At 44.6% G+C, this 22,734-nt stretch overlaps 1 long non-coding RNA gene across 1 annotated transcript; it reads left to right on the forward strand.

Annotated features, from left to right (window-relative positions):
• Positions 1–16,727: 16,727 nt before the first annotated feature.
• Positions 16,728–20,397, forward strand: LOC143651547 (uncharacterized). The gene is made up of 3 exons (XR_013160029.1): positions 16,728–16,812; positions 18,484–18,648; positions 19,716–20,397. It is a non-coding gene; the product is annotated as an uncharacterized LOC143651547 (long non-coding RNA).
• Positions 20,398–22,734: the final 2,337 nt, after the last annotated feature.

The following is a 22,734-nucleotide window of genomic DNA, read 5'->3' on the forward strand; positions in this document are numbered from 1 at the left end:
ATGTCAGAGCTCTCTCGTTCCTTACCCTGTTCCCCTTGGAACCTTCGTGTGCTTTGCTCAGAAACAGTGGATGTTGCTCAGATGTGGCCTCTCTCTCAGCCAACATGACAAACAAACTCACTGCCCTCCTCTTCTCTACGTGGGCCACATAACTCCCAGGGGTGTGGGCCTTCCTGGCCATGTGGGACAGAAATCCTAGAATGAGCTGGGACTCAGTATCAAGGGATTGAGAAAATCTTCTCGACTAAAAGGGGGAAGAGAGAAATGAGACAAAGTGTTAATGGCTGAGACACTTCAAACAGTGAGTTGAGGGGTTATCCTGGAGGTTATTCTTACACATTATAAAGGTATCAACTTTTTGGTTAAGGTATGTTGGTGAAGCTGGAGGGAAGTGCCTGAAAATGTAGAGCTGTGTTCCAGTAGCCATGTTTCTTTTTTTTTTTTTTTAATTTTTAAATTAATTAAAAAAAAATTACAGGAAACATTCTTAATATGTGATCATTCCATTCTACATATATAATCAGTAATTCACAATATCATCGTATAGTTGCATATTCATCATCATGATCATTTCTTAGAACATTTGCATTAATTCAGAAAAAGAAATAAAGACAACAGAAAAATAAAACGAAAACAGAAAATACAAATTAGTTTTTTCCTAAGACCATTTGGAACCAATCAATAATTTCAAGGTTTGTTTAAAGTGTAAGAGCTCACACTTTCGATTGTGAAAACCTTGTGTCTGATGCTCCTTTTATCTACCTTGTCAACAAAGGAGTAGAATATATGGAATAAAAATAAATAATAGGGGGAACAAATGCTAAAATAAATTTAGTTTAAATGCTAGTGATCAATGACAGCGAGAGGTAAGGGGTATGGTATGTGTAACTTTTTTTCTCTATCGTTTTATTTCTTTTTCTGTTATCTTTTTATTTCTTTTTCTAAATTGATGCAAAGGTTCTAAGAAATGATGAATATGCAACTAAGTGATGATATTGTGAATTACTGATTATGCATGTTGTTTTATTTTTTAATTAATAAATAAATTAAGAGAGTTCACACTTTCACATTCTATTAAAATTTAGCCCTAAATAACAAGCCTTCTTAAAGCCTTATTTTTCAAAAACCCCTATTCTTGCGCAGAGTTACCAAGATACCCTTTGAACTGCCTGTCAGCTCTAAAGCTTTTACCAAAATGGTTTCTTCTTAAAGGTCTCCAGACCTTTGGAGAAGAAAGAAAACACCCTCAGGGAAGCCGTTTGAAATGAGAAGCGAAAGTCCCCAGCAGATGCTAGCCACATGCCTTCTCAGCTGACAGAAGTATTCAGAACCCCTCCGCGTTTCTTGAACCAAGGTATGTATCCCTTGATGCCTTAGTTTGGACATTTTTATAGCCTTAGAAATGTAACCTTGCAACTTAATAAATTCCTTTTTTAAAAGCCCTTGCATTTCTACTATATTGTTTTCTGGCAGCTTTAGCAAACCAAAACAGCATCTAACTCAACAAATCAGGGATGAGAAAAGAACAAAATAAACAATGGGAACAGAAGAAATCATGAAGATAAAAGTGTAAAGGTTAGAAAAGAGGAAAACAGAATAAATTCAATCCCAAAATAAAAATAATAGTTTAATCTAGAAAAAAAAATGAAATACGGGGGTAGACTTTTCACTGCCTAACTTCTGGTATCTTTTAGGGCTGACTTTCTGAAGAGGGGGAGAAGCCATGCCCAAATTAAAGGTTAGCCCAATTTCGTGGCCCCTGCTCTCATGGGGGTGCTTGGCTTCCCAGCACGCCAGCAGCATCCTGGGCAGCTCTTTCCTGCCCGCGGCTTGATTCTGCTCACAACTCGGCATGTTTCTTTATGTTCGGGCTGTTCTCATGTGTCGAATACCGGGTGCAAATGACGCATCTTGAACACTTTCTAAGACGCATCCCCTCCCCACCACCGGACACCTGGACAGGTTCGAGGGAAGTCATCGGTCCAGATGGGGCCCGGCAAAGGGTAAGGTCGGGTACCCAGGGTACCAGCAGCACCGTGCGGGCTCGCCCGCTGGTCGGCCTGTCAGCCCCCGCGCCGCACCGGGGACCACCGGCAACCTCCCGCCCTGGCAACAACCTCCCTGCTCTGTTCCTCCTCTCCGTCAGAGAGGGTGAGTGACCGGTCGAAAAGTGATCTCCAACCAGCCTGGGAATCCGGTCGGGGAGGAGGCCCCCGTCTAGGCTTTGCCCTCTGAGGAAAACATCCCTAAATGCCGAGCCCCGCGGCCGAGAGAGCCGCGCCGTCGGGGCTCCAGGGCAGGCTTCCAGGAGGCGGCGACGTTCCCACTGGAACTTGGAGGTCGGGATTTCACAAAGGGGAAAAGAAAAGGAGGGCATGTGGGGAGCCCCCCGTCCCGGGGGCGTAGACCCCGTTATCCGTCCGAGTCCCGTGAAAACGCGCCGGGCGGTGAACCAAAAGATGACCACGCGGCGGGCGCCGGACGCTGTGCGGCCTCGAGACCATGACGTCACCGGAAGTTTACGGGAAAACTGGCCTAGCGAGCTTCGCGAGAACCACAAATCCTCCACCTGCCAAGGGTCCCCGCCTTAGCGAGGCCTGAGCCGCCCCCTACCGCTTCCTTACGCCCTTGCCGCCCTCTGCTGCCCCCTGGCGGCGTGTTCTTCGGTGGCGCGCGAAGCCCCAGCTGCCAAGACAAGGTGGGCCGGCCCGAGGCCCTGGCAGCGCGGTGATTGGCCGCCGGAGTCACGTGCCAGATCCCTCCCAACCAGCGAGCGGGGCGGGGTCTGGCTGCGCGAACTTGCGCGCCCTTCCCTGGGCGGGGGTGTTGGCTGGGGTCGCGGTCCCGCGCAGCTTCTCTCCAGGCCTTGCGGCTCCCGCCCTCCTGGTCCTCTCTCCACCCAGCGGCCGGAGCGGTGTCTTCACATCCCGGAGGGGCTCTTTGGGGATAAAGACGCAAATCTTTGCCAGGCCCCGAGGTCCTGCGGTGTGAGCCTCGCTGCCTCGCGGCCCCCCTCCAGTCTCCTCTTTCGTGCTGGCTCTTCCTCTCCTGCCACCCCGATCTTCTGCCACTCACTCCCTTGTGACATGCAGCAGGTCGCACACTGTGCTTAGAACGCCCTTTTCCCTCACTTTCCCTGCCCATTCTAGCTGACCCCGACTGAGGTTTTCAGACCCAGCCGGGGTTGGGTTAGGGTCCCTCTGGGGACTTCTTCAGACCCTATGCGTTTTCCTAATACTGGAACTGACCACCCTACCATCTACACTCTGTAGATAGTATACCCCTGTAGGCGCATAATACCCATTTATTGATATGAGGAGAGGGAAGATGGCAGCGTCCCCTATCAGGCCCCACACAGGTGCTTTAGGGAGCTGACAGGTGCTTTAGAGAGCTGCAGCCCTGGGCTGGGGGAGGGGTGGGGGCGTGAGGGAAACACTGGAATCCTCTCTTCCTGGGGATCCAGCAGTGTCTTGGAGAGGCTGAATAACATGCTTGGGTCTCTTGACTGGTCCGAGGCAGGACTTGGGGACTGGGGACATACCTCATGCCTGCAATGCTGGGGAAACCTTCTGCCTAGTTATCCCAAGGAGTCGGGGCCTGGGGCATGTTGGAAAGGAAAGGGGAAGGGAGGTGGGGTGGGTGGTGGAAGGAGTGCATCTGGCAGACCTACCCCTACCCCCACCTGCACCCTGACATCCCAAGGCCCAGGCCACCGCAATCCTTCATCATAGCGTTTGCTGGGCATCTACTGGCTGGGCACTGAGCCCTGGGTGCCTGAGTCCTGAACCCCTCCCTCTCCACACTCCCTTCTCAAAGGGTCTCCACAAGACACTTTCAGGAGCCCTTGAAGTCCTCCCTTTTCCAACCCGGTATTTTGTAAGGCCTGACTTCTGTACTTCAACCAAAACAGTATATCACAACAGATTGAATGCAGAAGCAGATGTGAGAATCCAGCTGTTTCTATTAAGCCAGATGTTAGAGATTTGCAAAAAATATACAACAGTGCCGCTCTTCTCACTTAATTTTCTTTGCTTTGGAAATACGTGCATAAAACTGATATTATTTATGTCAGCATTAAGGAATGGGTTTATGATTGGTACTTTAACATTAATAATTTTTAAACATTGAAAAATTTTCTGTTATTTTCTAATATGGAAATATCAATAGAAAAAATATATGTAAATGAAAGCAACAAGGGGTCCTGAGACTAAAAAGTGTGAGAGCCGCTACTTGGGATCTTTTCTCTACATTTATAACCAAGTACAGTCTTTTTCTTGATTCACAGTGTCCCACTTGCCTGTCTGGAGGTTTCCTGGTGAATCCCCCATACCTGGTTCCTCCCTGTTCTACTTTGTTAGCTTTCGGAATGCAGTGTACCAGAAATGGAATGGCTTTTAAAAGGGGAATTTAATAAGTTGCTAGTTAACAGTTTTTAGGCCATGAAAATGTCCCAATAAAAGCAAGTCTGCAGAAATATCCAATCTAAGGCATCCAGGGAAAGATACCTTGGTTCAAGAAGGCCGATGAAGTTCAGGGTTTCTCTCTCATCTGGAAAAGCACATTGGGAACACAGCATCATCTGCTAGATTTCTCTCCTGGCTTCTTGTTTCAGTGCTTCCCTAGGAGGCATTTTCCTTCTTCATCTCCAAAAGTTGCTGGCTGATGGACTCTCTGCTTCGTAGTTCTGTGGTGTTCTCTGTTGTGGCTTTCTCAAGGCTGTAATTCTTCTCTGCTCTCTCTGAATCTCCTTTCTCCAAAATGTCTCCTCTTTCGTAGGATTCTGGTAAACTAATCAAGACCCACCAGAATGGGTGGATGCAGACCTCCACCTAATTCAGTTTAACAACCACTCTTGATTGAGTCACATCTCCAAGGAGATAATCTAATTACAGTTTCAAACATACAGTACTGAATAGGGATTAGAAGAAATGGCTCCCTTTACAAAATGGGATTAGGATTAAAACATGGCTTTTCTAGGGTATATACATCCTTCCAAACCAGCAGAGGCACAGATATATATATATTATAGGTCTGTCTTCTTTATCTTTTTTTCTCTTTCTTTTTTTTTATTCGACATAACATACAAACACGAACATTCTTACCATATGATCATTCCATTCTTGATATATAATCAGTAACTCACAATATCATCACATAGTTGTGTATTTATCATCATGGTCATCTCTTAGAACATTTGCATCAATTTTTAGAAGAAGAAATAAGAAAACAGAAAAAAATTCATACATACCATACTCCTTACCCCTCCCCCTCATCGATCACCAGCATTTCAATCCACTAAATCCACTTCAACATTTGTTCCCCCCATTATCTATTGATTTCCAATCCATATATTTTACTTGTCTGTGGATAAGGTAGATAAAAGAAGCATCGGACACAAGGCTTTCACGGTCACACAGTCACATTGTGAAAGCTATATCATTATACAATTATCTTCAAGAAACATGGCTACTGGAACACAGCTCTACATTTTCAGGCAGTACCCTCCAGCCTCTCCATTACACCTAACTAAAAAGGTGATATCTATACAATGCATAAGAATAGCCTCCAGGATAACTTCTCGACTGTGTTTGGAATCCCTCAGCAATTGACACTTTATTTTGTCTCATTTCTCTCTTTCCCTTTTTGGTCAAGAAGGTTTTTGCAACCCCTTGATGTTGAGTCCCAGCTTATTCTAGGATTTCTGTCCCACATTGCCAGGAAGGTCCACACCCCTGGGAGTCACGTCCCATGTAGTCAAACCAGCACAGGCATATTACTTCCCAGGCAATCAGCACTATCTAACTGAAGCTTACATAAGAGCAGCCTCCTGTATAGTCTTCTGGCTCCATTTGATTTCTCTTGGCTGCTGATGCTCCACGTTGTCAGGGAGATTTTCACCTCTGTCGTGTCCAATGTAGGGGGGTGAGGGTAATGATTTTACTTGCAGAGTTGGGCTTAGACAGAGAAAGAGGTCACATCTAAACAACAAAAGAGGTTTCCTGGAAGCAACTCTTAGGTCTCCTTATGGGTAGGCTTAGCTTCTCCCCTTCAAAAATAAGTTTCATAAGGGCAAGCCTTGAAATCCAGCGCTTTGCGTATTTTCTTTGGAGTCCCCAATGATTGAGAGGGTACCTGGGGTTTCCCAAATGGGAATGTTTAATAGTTCCATATATGTATATATATATTTTCCCGGTGGACCCTCAAGGGACTCTACCAATAATTTTTAACTTTTTTATTGTATAGTATAACATATATACAAAGTAGAGAAATAAAAAAGCAATAGTTTTCAAAGCACTCTTCAACAAGAAGTTACAGGACAGATCTCAGAGTCTGTCATGGAGGTTGACAGGTTATGATAGGTAACAAGGTCTAACTGAAGCTTGTGTGAGAGCAACCTCCAGAGTAGTCTCTTGACTTTGTGAACTCTCTCTGCCACTGATACTTTATTAGTTACACTTCTTTTCCCTCTTTTGGTCAGGAAGTCATTGTCAATCCCATGGTGCCGGGTCTGGATTCATCCCTGGGAGTCATCTTCCATGTCACCAGGGAGACTTTCACCCCTGGATGTCATGTCCCACATAGGGGGGAAGGCAATGATTTCACTTGCAGAGTTGGGCTTAGGGAGACTGAGGCCACATCTGAGGAACAACAGAGGTCCTCCAGAAGTAACTCTTAGGCATTCCTATAAGTAGTCTAAGCTTCTCCACTACCTACATAAATTTCACAAGAGTAAGCCTCATGATTGAGGGCAGGGCCTATTGATTTGGGTGTCCCTAAAGTTTGACACAGTATCAGGGGATTCCCTGATGGTAAGGTTTAACAGTTCATTTTCTTTCTCCCATCCCTCAAGGGACTTTGCCAATACTTTTTGATCATCAGCTTAATAAACTCTAGGATATATCCAGGCATTACAATAATCTATTCAGGATTAAAGGACCTCTTTCTTATTCTGGGCTCCCTGTATTTCAGTTGGTCAAATGAGCTATACAGATAGGTTGAGTTAGATTATGCACTACAGAAAATTTCCATTCCAGACCAAATAAACCTTTCTTCCATTGGTCTCAAAGAGTATGTGTGGTTCTAAAATATAGACACTGTCTTCCTTACCCCTATATTCTGAATTACTTTAACCACAACCTCTTCAGCTTCATTCTTATCTCTAAGTATCAGGTTAGAGATAAAAAACAGCCTCTCAAAATCCAGAAATAATAATCACCACTCTGGACTTAATGTGTCTGCTCTAAGCTTACAATTTAGGCCTCTGTTTCCTTATAAGCATTTTCTAAAGGTGACCATACCGTTGTTGTTCTTTTGTTTCTGCCTTATTTTGTCTCACCAGATGTCCCAGATATTTATTCACATCGTTGCATGCCTCACGACTTTGTTCCTTTTTGTAGCAGCACAACCTTCATTCGTAAGTATACACCATCGTTCACTGATCTACTTCTCAGTCTACCGATACTTTTAAAAAATGTTTATTAATGTAAAATATAACATATATACAAAGCAAAGAAAAAAAAAGCAATAACTTTCAAAGCACACTTCAACAAATAGTTACAGAACAGATCCCAGAGTTTGTCATGGGCTACCAGTCCACCATCTCAGATTTTTCCTTGTAGCTGCTCTGAAATACTGGAGGCTAGTAGGAATATTAATATAGTGATTCAGCAGCCATACTAATTTGTAAAATCCCATTTTCTCTGCTAAACCTCTTCCTCCTCCTTTAATCCTTCTCCCAATCTTTAAGGATTTTTGGGCAATGCCTGTTCTGACTTTTTCACATTGAGAAGGGATGTCCACTCAAAAGGATAGGGGGATGAAATTAATTGACAATCTTGGAGAGGCTGGTCCTTCTGAGTTTCAGGATTTACCTGACCAAGGAACTCTCCAGAAATTATATGTTCCAGGAAGGCAAACCCAGTGCATGAAATCTTTATAGAGTCTCACGTCAAGCCCTAGGTGTTCTTAAGAGTCAACAGGATTGCTCAGATGTGGCCCCGTCTCCAGCCAACACAACGAGCAGCCTCACCACCCTACCCCTCTCTACGAATGACATGACTTCCAGGGGTGTGGACCTTCCTGGCAACGTGGGGCAGAGATCTTGGAATGAGCGGAGACTCGGCATCAGGGGATTGAGAAAAATCCTAGAATGAGCTGAGATTTAGCATCAAGGGATTGAGAAAACCTTCTCGATCAAAAGGGGGAGGAGGGAAATGAGACAAAGTGTCAATGGCTGAGAGATTCCAGAGTTGAGAGGTTATCCTGGAGGTTATTCTTATGCATTAAGTAGATATCACCTTGTTACTCAAGATGTAATGGAGAGGCTGGAGGGAACTGCCGGAAAATGAGAGCTGTGTTCCAGTAGCCATGTTTCTTGATGATGATTGTACAATGATATAGCTTTCACAATGTGACTGTGTGATTGTGAAAACCTTGTGTCTGATGCTTCTTTTATCTACCTTGTCAACAGATGAGTAGAATATATGGAATAAAAATAAATAATGGGGGAACAAGTGTTAAAATAAATTTAGTTTGAAATGCTAGTGACCAATGAAAGCGAGGGGTAAGGGGTATGGTACATAAAATTTTTTTTCCTGTTTTTGTTTTATTTTTCTGTTGTCTTTTTATGTCTTTTTCTGAATTGATGCAAATGTGTGGGAAATGATCATGATGATGAATGTGCCACTAAAAAAAAAAAGAGTCAACAGGAGTGATGTTGATTGGGTACCAATACTTTTTGATTGTCTGCCCACCATATCTGAGATATATCCTTGTATTATATTAAACTACACAGAATTACAAGGCCTCATTCCTGTTCTGGACTCCAGGAGTTTGGGTTGTTTAAATGAGCCATCCAGACAGGTTGATTTTGATTATGTGTTACAGAAAATTAGGTTCTAGGTGTAATAATCTCTCTGCTTTTGGTCTCATATAGTAGGTGAAGATCTAGAGTACACACACTATCGTCTTTTACCCTATATTCTGATTTATCTTAGACCCAGTCAGATTGGCTTCATTCTTAATTCTAATTGAGGCCTGATCTCCTTTTCATTACTTTGACTTTTCTTATATATAGGTATGCTAACTTTCAAGTCTGTAGCACTCCATTTCTGGGTCTTAGGTATCACAGAGTTACTCAGAGTTCCAGGGAAATACCAGCTGATAATGTAGTTCAGTGTCTCAGAATCTAGAAATACATTTACAACTTGAGAGTAAGTGTGGCTGCAATAATCTAGGCTCCAATTTTCTTATAAGTATTTTCTGAAAGAGACCTTAGCATATCTCTTATTTTGTTTCTGGATTATTTTTCACAATAAATTGTCTCTAAGTTTTATTCAATTAATTGAGAGCCTCTCGATATCCTTCCTTTTTGTAGCCGTTCCATATTCCATCATATAAATATATCAGTTCACCATTTTGCTTCTCAGTCATTGTACCCTTCAGCTCCCTCAATCTACTGGGCATCATGGATAATGTACAAAATAACCAACCATGTCTTATAGTATCCTCACTTGGTTGTACAATCAGCAGCACTCTCAATTTTAGACAATTGGCCCATTGTGACAAAGAACCGACAAACACAGTGTCACCAACTATCAAATCAAAACTACCCCTTATCACTTATCACCATGACAATGCATCACCCATATTTCTATCTTATTTATGTATTTACTTATTTTTAAGGAAATGACTTGACACTATTTTTGGCCCAGTTTTTAAGGTCACAGCAGGGCCTGCTCTTCCCCAGGCCTCTGCTGTGGAACTAGTTCGGCTGGGAGTCCATCCTGGCCCCAGACCAGGTAACACACATGTGGCTGTCTGTCCATCCTCCGGCCCCGCCATTGGTAATCATCGGTTGTCCTTTGTTTACTTTTCCTCTTCCTTCCTAGTCGCTGGTCTCAACTTGGTGACCATGGGAGCCCCTGGGCTGTATGTAATTTCGGGCCCAGCCTGATATTCAGTCAATGGGTCCACAGGTCAGCTGGTGCAAACTCTTGTCCTCAGCCCAGTATGGGCTCTGTGACAGCAGAAGCTGCTGGCCTCCCCACTCCTTCCCTGCCAGCTCCCCAGGAACTAGTGTGGAGCCCTGAAAATATACAATACAGTTCTGAACATTTACTGAAGATGAATGAATGGGTGAATGAATGAATAGACGCTGGAAAAGTCCAGGTCACCAGCAAAGGTGCTACATTTCCAGCCATTACCCGCGCAGGGAATGTTTCTTTTCACACACACTAGCCTTCATCCTCAAGATAGTCATGCTAGGTCATGCTCTTTATCTCTCATCTCACAGAGGGAAGGGGCTCAGAGAAGTTCTGGAAAATACCCAGGGGCACACAGCCAGAGGCTGCCTGTCAGAGGAGAAAGAAGAAAAAGAAAGAAACAAAATCTCTTCTTCAATTCAGCCCAATTGTCTGTGTGTTTTCTTTCCTTTAGTTAGTTTTCTTTTTAGAGTTGCTTCCTATGGCTTTTAGGAAAAGAATATCTTATCTATTTGTTTGAGTCCTTCCGCATTCCAAAAGAAAGTTGAAGCATTTTACAAAACATGAAAACGAAAAAGCATGGATGAGCCAGACAAGGTCAGAGTAAAGTCAGCATCCAAAAATGCATATCAGAATGTCCTGCACAAATACCAAAGATTGGGGGAAAATTTTGACATGTAGCTTCCTAGTGGCCAATGCAAAAAGAGACACAGGATGGGAGGTCAGGATTGGGATCCATGACTATGAGTTTTATCAGTTACTGAGTTGGGTCATATTTTCCTGGCCTCCTGACTTTAGGGAAATTTCCACTGTGGGTCCCCAGAACCGGGCCTGTTCCTGTGGAGGGGGTATACATGCATGTTTGCACATTTGGAAAACAGAGCTAATGATCACCTACCTGTGACTTTCTTCCTCAACCATGTTTTGTTTTGTTTTTGTAAGTCTTTGTTTCCTTTTCTGAATCCAGAGGTAAACACATTTTCATTATTTAAAAAAATCAAACAGTTCAAAAATACATAATACAGAATGTGAAAATTCTCTGTCATTCCAGCACATGGACCATTGAATGAATTAGTGAATTAATGAATAAATCATTTGCCTTCCACATGGGGAATCAAATGAGAAAAACAAAATAAAAAACAAAAAACATAACATCTGTATAATGATACAGCTTTCGCGATGTGACTGTGTGATTGTGAAAACCTTGTGTCTGATGCTCCTTTTTTCTACCTTGTCAACAGACAAGTAGAACATATGGAATAAAAATAAATAATAGGGGGAACAAATGTTAGAATAAATTTAGTTTGAAATGCTAGTTATCAATGAAAGGGAGGGGTAAGGGGTATGGTATGTATAAATTTTTTTTCTGTTTTCTTTTTATTTCTTTTTCTGAGTAGATGCAAATGTTCCAAGAAATGATCATGATGATGAATATGCAAATATGTGATGATACTGTGAATTACTGATTATATATGTAGAATGGAGTGATCAAAATTTAAGAATGTTTGCATTTGGTGTTTTTTGGTATTTTAAAAAAAATTATAAACAAACAAAAAACACCTGTACCCCAGGATCCCTGCTGCCAGGTTTGGGGGGCCTGCCCACGCTGGTGTGAAGGTGACCACTTCAGCCTGCCCTAGCCACTCTCTGCCTCCTCTCCAAACTCCCAAAACCTCCCAACTCCCCATGCTCTCTGTTTTAGTTTGCTAAAGCTGCCAGAATGCAACATACCAGAGATGGATTGGCCTATAATAAGGGGTTTTATTTAGTTAAAAATTTATAGTTCTTCAGAGGAAAGGCAGCTAGCTTTCATCTGAGTTTCTCTGTCACATGGGAAGGCACATAGCTACCTCTGCTGGCCTTCTCTCCTGGATTCTGGGTTCCAACAGCTTTCCCCAGGGTGACTCCTTTCTGCATCTCCATATGTCTGGGTTGAGCTGCTAGAGCTGAGTTGAGGTATTCTGAGTTGCGGAGCTCTCTCCTGACCTGTTTCTTTTAAACCTCCAGCTAATTAAATTAAACCTCACTCACTGCGGAATGTCCTTAGACCACCACAAATGTAATCAGCCATAGATGAATTTCACACACTGATGATTAAATCCACAGAAACAGAGCAACCGAGCATTATCACCTGGCCAAATTGATACCTGAACCTAACTACTGCACACCCCCATCCTCTAGTCTGGCCATAGGCGTCCCAATCCAGCGCTGCATCCTTTCCCTTCCAGTTTCCACCTATACCACCTATACCACTGCTGTGCAGTGCAGGCTCCCGCTTCCTCCAGATTCAAGGACGCTGCCACCCTCCCCCGTGCGCTCCCTTGCTGGTCCTCACCCCTTGGCTCCTTGGCTGTGTCCTGGGTGGGATCTCCCTGCCCACTCCTTGCACTGCAGTCAGACCCCAGCCAGCGGTGAGGCCCACCCTATGGCACTTTGCTCCAGGATGCCCTCTGCAGAAAGCCAGCTCGCTGCTCCAGGCCCCCTGTGCGGGGAGGCGTTTAACGCCCACTTCCTGGCTTGTGGCTGGGTGGTTTCGGGTCTCATTTCAGGGCTGCGATGGGGGCCAGGTGCTCCCCACCGAGCTCCCTGCGGTTGCCCGACTGGGGGCAAAACCGGATGGGGCCTGCACTTTCACCGGTCGCCTCTGCTGTTTCCTTCTCGTTCTGTCTGTCCTCTCCTGCACAGTAGGAATTACTTACTGACTCCTTCTGCCATGCCCAAGCAGCCCCTCCACCACGAAGCCCCTCCAGCCTGCCTGCCCCATTAGGGCCCTCTACTTGCCTCTCCTGCCCCCTCCAGCTCCCAGCTCCCAGCTCCAAGTGTTGAATGGGACTTCTGTGGGGCAGAGGCTGCCTCTCTATTTTCTCAGCATCCCGGCAGCCCAGGGTGAACGAAAACAGAGGGATTTTTTGTTTGTTCATTTTTAATTAACTATGTCTTTGGTCAAAGACATCCCCTTCAGAGAGGACACCTTTTTTTTCCCCTTGTGGCCACCACTACATCATCTTGGCAGGACCAACTTTACCAGGAGAGCAGAGTGACCAGGGCAGATTGGCCTTGGTATGAACCCTGCCTCCCTCATCACTTGCCAGCTATGAGATCTGGGGTGGGAGCCCTAAATTCTAGGCCCAGCTTCCCCCTCTGTAAGATGGGCCTCAGATGAAATATCTACCTGGGCTTTTAGGAGAATTACCTGCTAGAAGTTGTGTAGGAGGGTCCAACCTGGGTCAGGAGAAGTCATCAACCAAGGTCAGTCACTGCCCCTCCTTCCTTCCCTCTCTCTTTGGGGTGGGGAGAGGGTAGGTACAAGGGGAAGGGGCCCAAAGGTGGGTCAGAGATGGCTGCTGCCTACAGGGAGCAAAGAGAACCCAGCAGGGCATGCCTGTGTCATTCATTCATTTAAACACCCCCTGAGCACCGGCTTTGAGTTGGGCCCTGGAGACTGGGATGGAACAGCCCTGGTCCATACCCTGCCTGGGTCAGTCCAGCTAGAGAGCCAAGCCTGGACTCAAATGCCTGAGACGAATACATTCACAGAGCAGAGCCTTAAGAAACCAGGAAGCCGCCGCCTGGGATGGGGTGGGGGTGGGGCTCCTGAAGAGATACTGTGCCTGGGGTAGCTGATGAGGTAGGGAGATAGGACACCCTAGTAGAGGGAACGGTATGTGCAAAGGCCCAGAGGCATGAAAATTGCCTCCAGGCTTCCTTTCTCAACAGACTCACCCAATATTGAAGGCTTTTCCTCCCTCTGCTGTTTCTCTCCACTCCTCACTGCCTCCCACTTCTTTGTTGATCTCATACAGCCCTACCAGCTAGAGCAGGGGTTCTGAACCTGGGATTTATGGAGAGAACTTGGAGTTGGGGTGGGGCCTGGATATTGAATTCAGGCTGTCTGTGAAGCTGGATGGGGAAAAATTACATCTTATGTTCACCCATCTCTAACTGGTATTTACATTTCCCTCTGTGCTGTCACCCATAGAAATCCAGATATTTTCATATCACATTTTGACTGTTAACAGAAATCTCTAAATATCCTCTAGGCTCATTACTCCTTCAAAATTATGGTGAATATCAGACTTGCTGCTTGCTCTTGTTATTTAATGTGTTAGTCAATAAAATGCACTACTGCATCATGCATGTGTTTTTAAAATTTATTTTTATTGTGAAATATAACATATATATACAAAAATAAATTTCAAAACACACTGCAACAATTATAGAACAGATTTCAGAGTTTAGTATGGGTTACAGTTATGCAATTTTAAGTTTTTCCTTCTAGCTGCTCCAAGAGATTGAGAATAAAAGAAATATAATGATTCAGCCTGCAGTCATATCATTTGCTAAATTCTATATTCTCTGTTATAACTCCTCCTTCTCCTTTGATCCTTCTCCCACTCTTTAAGGGTATTTGGACTATACCCATTCTAACTTTTTTTATGTTGGAAAAGACTGTTGATAATGTGCGATAGGGGGATGGAACTAGTTGATGTTCTGAAGAGGCTGGGCACTCTGGGTTTCAGGGCTTATCTGGCCTACAAACCCATCTGGAGGGTGTAGCTTTCTGGAAAATAATCTTAGTGCATGGGGCCTTTGTAGAATCTCACATACAGCCCTAAGTGTTCTTTAGGGTTTGCAGGGTTGGTTTTGGTTGGGTTTGGCAAACCATGGTAAATAGGGATATCTAGCTAAAACTTGCATAAGAGTACCCTCCAGAATTCCCGCTGAACTCTATTTGAACTCCCTCAGCCACTGATACCTTATTTTTTTACAATTCTTTTTTCCCTTTTGGTCAGAAAGTCATTGTCCATCCCATGGTGCCAGGGCCAGGCTCATCCCTGGGAGTCATATCCCATATTGCCAGGGAGACTTTCACCCCTGGATGTCATGTGCCACTTAGGGGGAGGATAATGATTTCACTTGCAGAGGCCACATCTCTCTCTAAGAAGGTATTTCCTGGAAGCAACTCCTAGGCATAACTATAGGTAGACTAAGCTTCTCTGCTACCTAAATAAGCTTCACAAGAGCAAGCTTTAAGATGCAAGGGCTTGGCCTTTTGACTTGGGAGTGCTTAATGTTTGAAACAGTATCAGGAGTTTTCCCTGGTGATGAAGTTTAATAGTTCCATATTTTTTTCTCCTATCCCTCAAGGGACTTTGCCTATATATATATTTTTTGTTTTGTTTTGTTTTGTTTTGTTTTGACAAATCTTCACACACATACAGTCCATAGATAGTGTACAATCAATAGCCAATACCTTTTTCTTTTTGCATGGGCAGGCACCGGGAAGGCCAATACTTTTTAATTATCTGCTCAACATACTCTGGGATGTATCTGGGCATTACATTAAACTATAGAGAATTACAAGCCCTCATTCCCATTCTGGGATCCGTGTGTTTGGGTTGTTTAAATGATCTATCCAGAGAGGTTGAGTTAGATTATGTGCTACACAAAAGTTAGGGTTTTGGAGAAAATAAACCTCTCATTCTTTGGTCTCATAGGGCAGGTGAAGTTCTAAAATACAATGTCCTCCTTACCCCTGTTTTCTGATTTACCTTAGTCCCAATATGATCGGCTTCGTTCTTATCTCTAATTAAAGCCTGATCTTTTTTCCTTTCTTTAACAGCTGTTGTATGTGGTAAGGCTGACTTTCAGAGCAGCAGCACTTCTACTGTGAGTCTTAGGTGTCACACAGGTACGCAAAGTTGCAGGGCATAAGATTATACATATATAGTACAACCTCTCAAGATCTAGAAATAATAATTGGAAGTCCAGGCTAAATGTGACTGCTATAAGGGCTTACAATCTACACCCAAATTTTCTTATAAGGATTTTCTAAATGAGACCATACAATATTTGCTCTTTTGTTTCTGGCTTATTTTACATCATGTGTCTCACAAGTTCTTTCGCAATGTTCCTTTCTGCAGCAGCACAATATTTGGTCATATGTATACACCACATTTCACCATCATACTTCTCAGTCACTAAATCCTTCAGCCCCCTCCATCCATTGGGCATCAGATATGATGTACAAAGTTAACAGTTCACGAACACTCTCAATTTTAGGCAATTTTCATAGCTCCCAAGAACGTGCATGTGTTTTTGACATTTTGTTGACTGTATTCCTATATGAAGGGTTCCCTTCTTGTTCTTATTTTATTTTTTTTTAATTTTATTTTGAGAAGGGTCCGTGGGCTTCCCCAGATTGCCTTAGAGGTCCATGGCATGGAAAGGCCAAAGGCATCAAGTATAGGCAGCAGGCTGTTCTGCGGCCGAAAGCTCATGTCTTCATCAGTAGGCGCTCTTTGTGGGGCGAGGGCTCGGAGGGAGGCAACGGGTGGCCCGGACTAAGACCTTCGGAAGTGCCTATGAAGGAGCGGCCCAGCGACCTCGGGAGGGCGGAGACGAGGCTTGGCCTTGCGGGGACAGAGGGTGCCAGGCTGTCACCCCCTGATCTATTCACCCCAAACCTTCCATGGCCCCAGGCACCGCATCATGAGAGTCCAGCACCTTCCATGAGGCCGAGGCCAGGACCGGAGAGGCAGAGGTCCCGGGGCAGCCGGTCCCCCGCCGCCCCCCACCCCTGCTCGGGCAGCGCGCAAGCGTCAGGGAGCTGGGGAGACGCCTCCAGATGACGTTTGCTCAGTGGTTTCCCCTTGCTTGTGCGTGTGTGTGTCAGTGACTGGCTCACCAGGAGGGGCCACGTGGCGGAGAGGGCGGCAAGGCCCCGCGAGGGCGCGCAGGGGCCTCCGGGACTCTCCCAGCGCGCCCTCGCGCTGCGCCCCCACGTCCCCCCACTGCTGCGGTCGCCGCGAGCCGGCGGACTGTCCGGGTGAGGGGCGGGGTTCAGAGGGGCGCTGCTGCTTCTAGGCGGTGGGGGCGTATTCAAGGTTGGGCGAGGTACGCGGCTGAATTCTAGGCTGAATCCCACTGCTTTTTCAGAGGTGGAAAGCGCGGCCCCGAGAATTGGTGGCAGGGGAGTGAGAACTCAGGTCACCGGACTCCCGGGCCGGGCTTCGTCCGCACGTGAGCCTGAGAAGGAAGCAGGTAGAGCAGAGAACCAGGCATAAGCCAGACTGCCTGTTTCCGTGTCCCCAGAGTAAGACTTACGTAGTAAGATGGTCAGTGAAAAACTAGTAGCCCCAAACTGGGGCCCCAAAGCTTAACTTGCCAAATTAAAGGAAGGGGGGTGGGGTGGGGAGGGCGGTGCCTCTGAGCCAGGCTGCCCGAGTTAAAATCCAGCCCTCTCATTCCTTTATGACTTTTGGCTTAAATGTTCTGTGCCTCGGTTTGCTCATCTGTAGAATGTGGTAGTGCCTATTCGGGTAGGTTATAGCTGTTTATAAAACTAGGGCGAAATTCTCCAATATGTTGACAGTGGGACTATGGTGATTTAATCTGGTTCTTCATGCTCCCTTGTGCAGTAAAAGCTGTCTGTTTTGCCACTTACTGGAAAGCTCTGAAATGGCTGGAACCCTGCTATTCTGTTTATTGTTGTATTCCAGAACCTAGGGAGATGCCTGGTGCCCGGTAGGCACTGGATTTACCTGTTAACTGGACAAGCCAACAAATATAAAGATATGCTTGTCCCCTTGGAACATTCCATGAGTAGGGGAATTCTACCCCTAAGAGTTTTTAATGTGCAGAAATAGAGATAACATGGGAGGGAGGGGACCTGCAACTACAAGGAAGGGGCAGCCTTCTTGGCAAAGGTGGCCTTAGTGGCTAAAAGGGTCAGGCTGTGACACAAGAGGCACAATGTGCCGCCACGTCAGCAGGGCGCACTGGAGGAGAAAGTGGGCAGATGCTGTCGGAAGGTTTTGTAGTCAGAAGGAACACTGTCATTCAGGTAGATTGGGTCAGAGTTGAGGGCTGGGAATGTCTTGCTACACATCTGGATTTTTTCTGGGGGACAGTGGGGACTAGAGCACATTCTGGCGCCAGAGAGCTAGGATGGAGGTGGAGCTTCGGTAAGACTAGAAAGGGAGGAGGCAGAGGCAGGGACCCCTTGGGGTCCTTCCCACAATGTCCAGTTGCGGCGGCAATGTGGTTTTGAGGGATGGGAAGTAAGGGATGGCACTGAGATTTATCAAAGAGAAGGGGATGATCAGGCAGCAACTTTCACACACAAAAAGCCTCCAGGCCCAGATGGCTTTCCCTGTGATTCTAAGCATTTAAGGACAAAGAATTCTACTCTTACACAACCTTAGAACATAGAGAAAAGAAGGAACTGCCCAACTCGTTCTTTGAGACAGTCAGAACCTTGAAAACAAAACCTGATAAGGAAAATATGAAAAAGGAAAAGTACAGGGCAAGCTCACTCATGAAACAGATGCCAAAACCCTATGAATAACAAACTGCATCCATACATAAAAAGATGCCACAACGCAATGGTGCTGGATTTATCCCAGGAATGAAGGATTGCTCATTTTTTGAGAAAACCCAGCAGTCTATCATTTAATGAGAAAAAGGAGAAGTCATACTATCCTCTCTCTGGTTGCAGAAACAATTCTATATCTATTCATGAGAAAAACTCTCAGCGAACTAGGAATGGAAGGGGACTTCCTTGTCCTGAAAAAGGATAGCTAGAAAAAAAAGCATAACAAACATCACACATAATGGTGAAAACACCATAAGCTCCGACTTCAAGAATGGAAACACAATAAAGGTATGGTTTAAATTGTACTTGAGTTTCTGACCAGGCAGTAAGGCAAGATAAAAATAGGAGTGTAAAGACTCAAAAGGAAGAAACAAAACTTACTTTATTTAAAGTTATGAAGTATGTAACAACGTGGATGGACCTTAAGGACATTATGCTGAGTGAGATTAGCCAGAAACAAAAGGACAAATACTGTATGGTTTCACTGATATGAACTGACAATATTGAATGAAGTTGGAGAATTTCATTGATAACAAAGACCATCAGGAGAAAGAAATAGGTTAAGATATTGGGTAAGTGGAGCTGAAGGGATACAGATTGTGCAACAGGACTGATTGCAAAAACTCAGAAAAGAATAGCACAATACTACCTAACTGTAATATAATTAAGTTAGAACACTCAATGAAGCTGAATGTGAGAATGATAAAGGAAGGAAGGATGAGGGCTCAAATGAAATCAGAAAGAAAGATGATAAAGACTGAGATGGTATAAAATAGGAATGCCTAGAATGTATAATGATAGTGACTAAATGTACAAATTTAAAAATGTTTTTGCATGAAGAACAAAGGAATGTCATTACTGCAGGGTGTTGAAAATAGATGGTAATTAATATTTTAAAATTTTAACTTATATGTGAGACTAAAGCAAAAAATGTTTATTTGGTACAAAATTTATATTTTGACTAGTGCAGTTCCTAATACAACTTATGTGGACAGCTTAATTGAACACCATAAGTACACGGACCCTTGAGTAGGGCATAAGATTTTGTAGATTTGTCCAGAGTGATGCCAAAAAAAATCCCAGAGTGATTTGAACAGTGAGTAAAAAAGTATTTGCAAAGTCCCCTTGGGGGAATGGTGAAAAAGGGGGAAAATTCAACTTCCTCAAGTGGTGAATTCGTGATATTCTCACAAGCAGTGGGGACAACTAAAGCAATAGGCTGAGTCCCCAATCTTGGGGTTTGTTCATAGGAAACTTAACCCCACAAAGGATAGGTCAAACCTACTTAAAATTAGGCCTAACAGTCACCCCCAAGAGAACCTTTTTTGTTGGTCAGATGTGGCCTCTCTCTCTAGCCAACAGAACAAGCAAACTCACCACCCTCTGCCTGGCTACGTGGGACATGACTCCCAAGGGTGTGGACCTTCTTGGCAACGTGGGACAGAAATCCTAGAATGAGCTGGGACTCAGCATCAAGGGATTGAGAAAACCTTCTCAACCCAAAGGGGGAAGAGCAAAATGAGACAAAATAAAGTGTCAATGGCTAAGGATTCCAAACAGAGTTGAGAGGTTATCCTGGAGGTTATTCTTATGCATTAAATAGATATCACCTTGTTAGTCAAGATGTAATGGAGAGGCTGGAGGGAACTGCCTGAAAATGTAGAGCTATGTTCCAGTAGCCATGTTTCTTGAAGATTGTATAATGATATTGCTTTTACAATGTGACTGTATAATTGTGAAAACCTTGTGTCTGATGCTCCTTTTATCTACCTTATCAACAGACAAGTAAAACATATGGAATAAAAATAAATAATAGGGGGAACAAATGTTAAAATAAATTTAGATTGAAATGCTAGTGATCATTGAAAGGGAGGGGTAAGGGGTATGGTATGTATGAATTTTTTTCTGTTGTCTTGTTCTTTTTCTGAATTGATGCAGATGTTCTAAGAAATGGTCATGATGATGAATATGCAACTATGTGATGATATTGTGAATTACTGATTATATATGTAGAACGGAATGATCATAATGTTAAGAATGTGCTTGTTTGTGTTATATATTTTTTAAATTAAGAAATTAATTAAAAAATTAACTCAAAATGAATCATAAATATAAAATAAAAACAAAACTTACTTTATTTAGAGATAACAGAAAATTCAAAGAATCAATAGTTAAGTTACTAGAATGTAACGGTTTAGCAGGGCTAAACCTCACATCAAGTTCAAAGCAAAGGAATGAAATGCAAAGACAATCAGTAAAAGGACAATATTTGGTGACTTGATGTGAAAGTAAGGGGAAGTTCTGGGGAGGCAAAGATAATTGACAGAGCCACTTTATGCCACTCTGTCTGCAGACAAGGGTGGCATGGGAAGAATCATTTCCAGGTGAAACTGGTCCATCCTTGCACTGCTGCAAACCAATACTGTAAACACTTTGTGGGTAAAATTAGACAGTTATGTATCAAAAGCTTTGAAAATTCCCCCAGCTTTGACTCAGTAATTGCCATACTGAAAATAATCCAAAAGAGAAAGCGCAAGACATGCATTGTCCTGTGTAATGTTGATAACTGGGGATGAGGGGAGAGGGTTGATAATACAAAACAAAAAAACAAACCCTTACTATCCCGCTGTGGGGTTTAGATACTAGCTGCCTGGCAGCAGGCAAGTCTTCCCACTTCTCTGGGTTTAAGTTTCCACCTGTGTATAATGGAGGGGATGCTATCTGGGCCCTCTGGCTGGATAATGGTATTCTGTCCCTAGCTTACAGTTCCCAGGAGTCTTTCAAGACTAAGGAGGGGTAAAAATCAACTGAGGTTGAATTTCCTTCCCTTCTTCCTGCAACCAGGAATCCTCCTTAGGCTGACCCAGTCTGCCAGCCCTGGCGCTGGAGACCCTGGCCCCATCATGGCAGATCCCATTGTGGCCCACACAGCGGCTCTGCTCTTCCGAGAGTTTCACCCCGCTTCCTGCCTCTTGAGCTCCTTCCAGCCCCCAGTGAGTAGGCCCCAGCCAAGGCCACTGTTGCTGCCCAGCAAAACCCCCTGTGCCAGCTGTGGCAGCTTGGCAGAGCAGGCAGCACCTGTCACACAACCTGCTGCACTTGGGATAGGGTCTGGCTGCACCCTCCTGCCTGCGTACCATCATTTGTGCCTCGTAGTCTGTTGCCTGGCACATGGTGGCGAGCCACCCTCCTAACTGATGTCTTTGTCTTTCATGAGCCCACCAATAGCAGCAGGTCCTAGCCCGTGCCCTGACCCCACTGAGGGCTTCTTGGCATGCAGTCTTCCTGTCCTTGCTCCTGAGAATGCCTGGTGAGCCCCTGGGTGCTGCTGCAATTAAAGGTTAAAAGCTCATGTGGAAACGAGACAGAAATGGCTAGGTGGAAGCTTTTCTTTGTACTTTTCATAGCTATCATAAAATCTTTTCAACCCAGAGGGGATGTACCCAGGGTCACACTGAGTAAGCAGCAGAGACAGCAGAATTCAGGCCTCGTGACTGTTTGCCAGGACTCACCCCCACTCCCCATTTGCTCTGTGTACTCTTCAAAGGAACACACAACATGTCAGCAGCAAGGCACCATACTCAGGAGCTTTGTATGCACAGCCTGACTTCACTGACCATCACCTTTAAAACTAGGCCTACTTACCTGGCTAGGGCTGAGAGGTTAGGTCACGTCCAAGGTCTAAGGGGAGTAAGGGCTGGAGCAGGGAGGCTGCTCTGTATTCTTTCTATTCAGTCTCCAGCTTGGGTAGAGTTTAAACAGCAGCAATAGAGGCAAAGAATTTGAGAGCTGGAGAGTCAGAAGGACCCCCATACGGCCAGCCTATAAGTGGTCAAAGCGCCACAGGCTCAGGGCTCCAGCTATCCTCACCCTCTGCAGCATTTCATTGATTATAAGAAGGCAAAGCAGTTGAGCTCCAGATGCAAGCAAGCCCTCAAGCAAACAAAAGCACAGGCTGCTCTTTTTCTTGTGACAATTTCCTTTTTTTCATCCTGTCTTTGGTCCAGTCAACTCCCCATGCCTTTATCATAAGCTTTAAGATCATTTCAAAGCCAGGCAAAGGACAGATCACACTGGCCTCAGAGTAGACCCCCAAGAAGTTGCCTCCATCATACCTTGTCCCCATTTACCTCTTCAGCATGTCCAGATAGCTTTCTTGCCTCTCTATTTAGCCTCAGACACTTCTTCCAAACCAGAAACAGAACGTATATGCTTTGCAACTTTAAGCCTCTTTTCACATTGAGCTGTTTCTTTGCCCCTGAGGTAGGACCATAAATCTTCCCCGTAAAGACAGAGGATGTTATATTCATCCTGGAGGCCCAGCCAGTGTTCCTTGATTCCTGGATGGAATTGAGTATATGGGATCAGGTTGTC

This window comes from Tamandua tetradactyla, chromosome 12, assembly GCF_023851605.1.
Source record: "Tamandua tetradactyla isolate mTamTet1 chromosome 12, mTamTet1.pri, whole genome shotgun sequence".
NCBI lineage: Eukaryota > Metazoa > Chordata > Mammalia > Pilosa > Myrmecophagidae > Tamandua > Tamandua tetradactyla.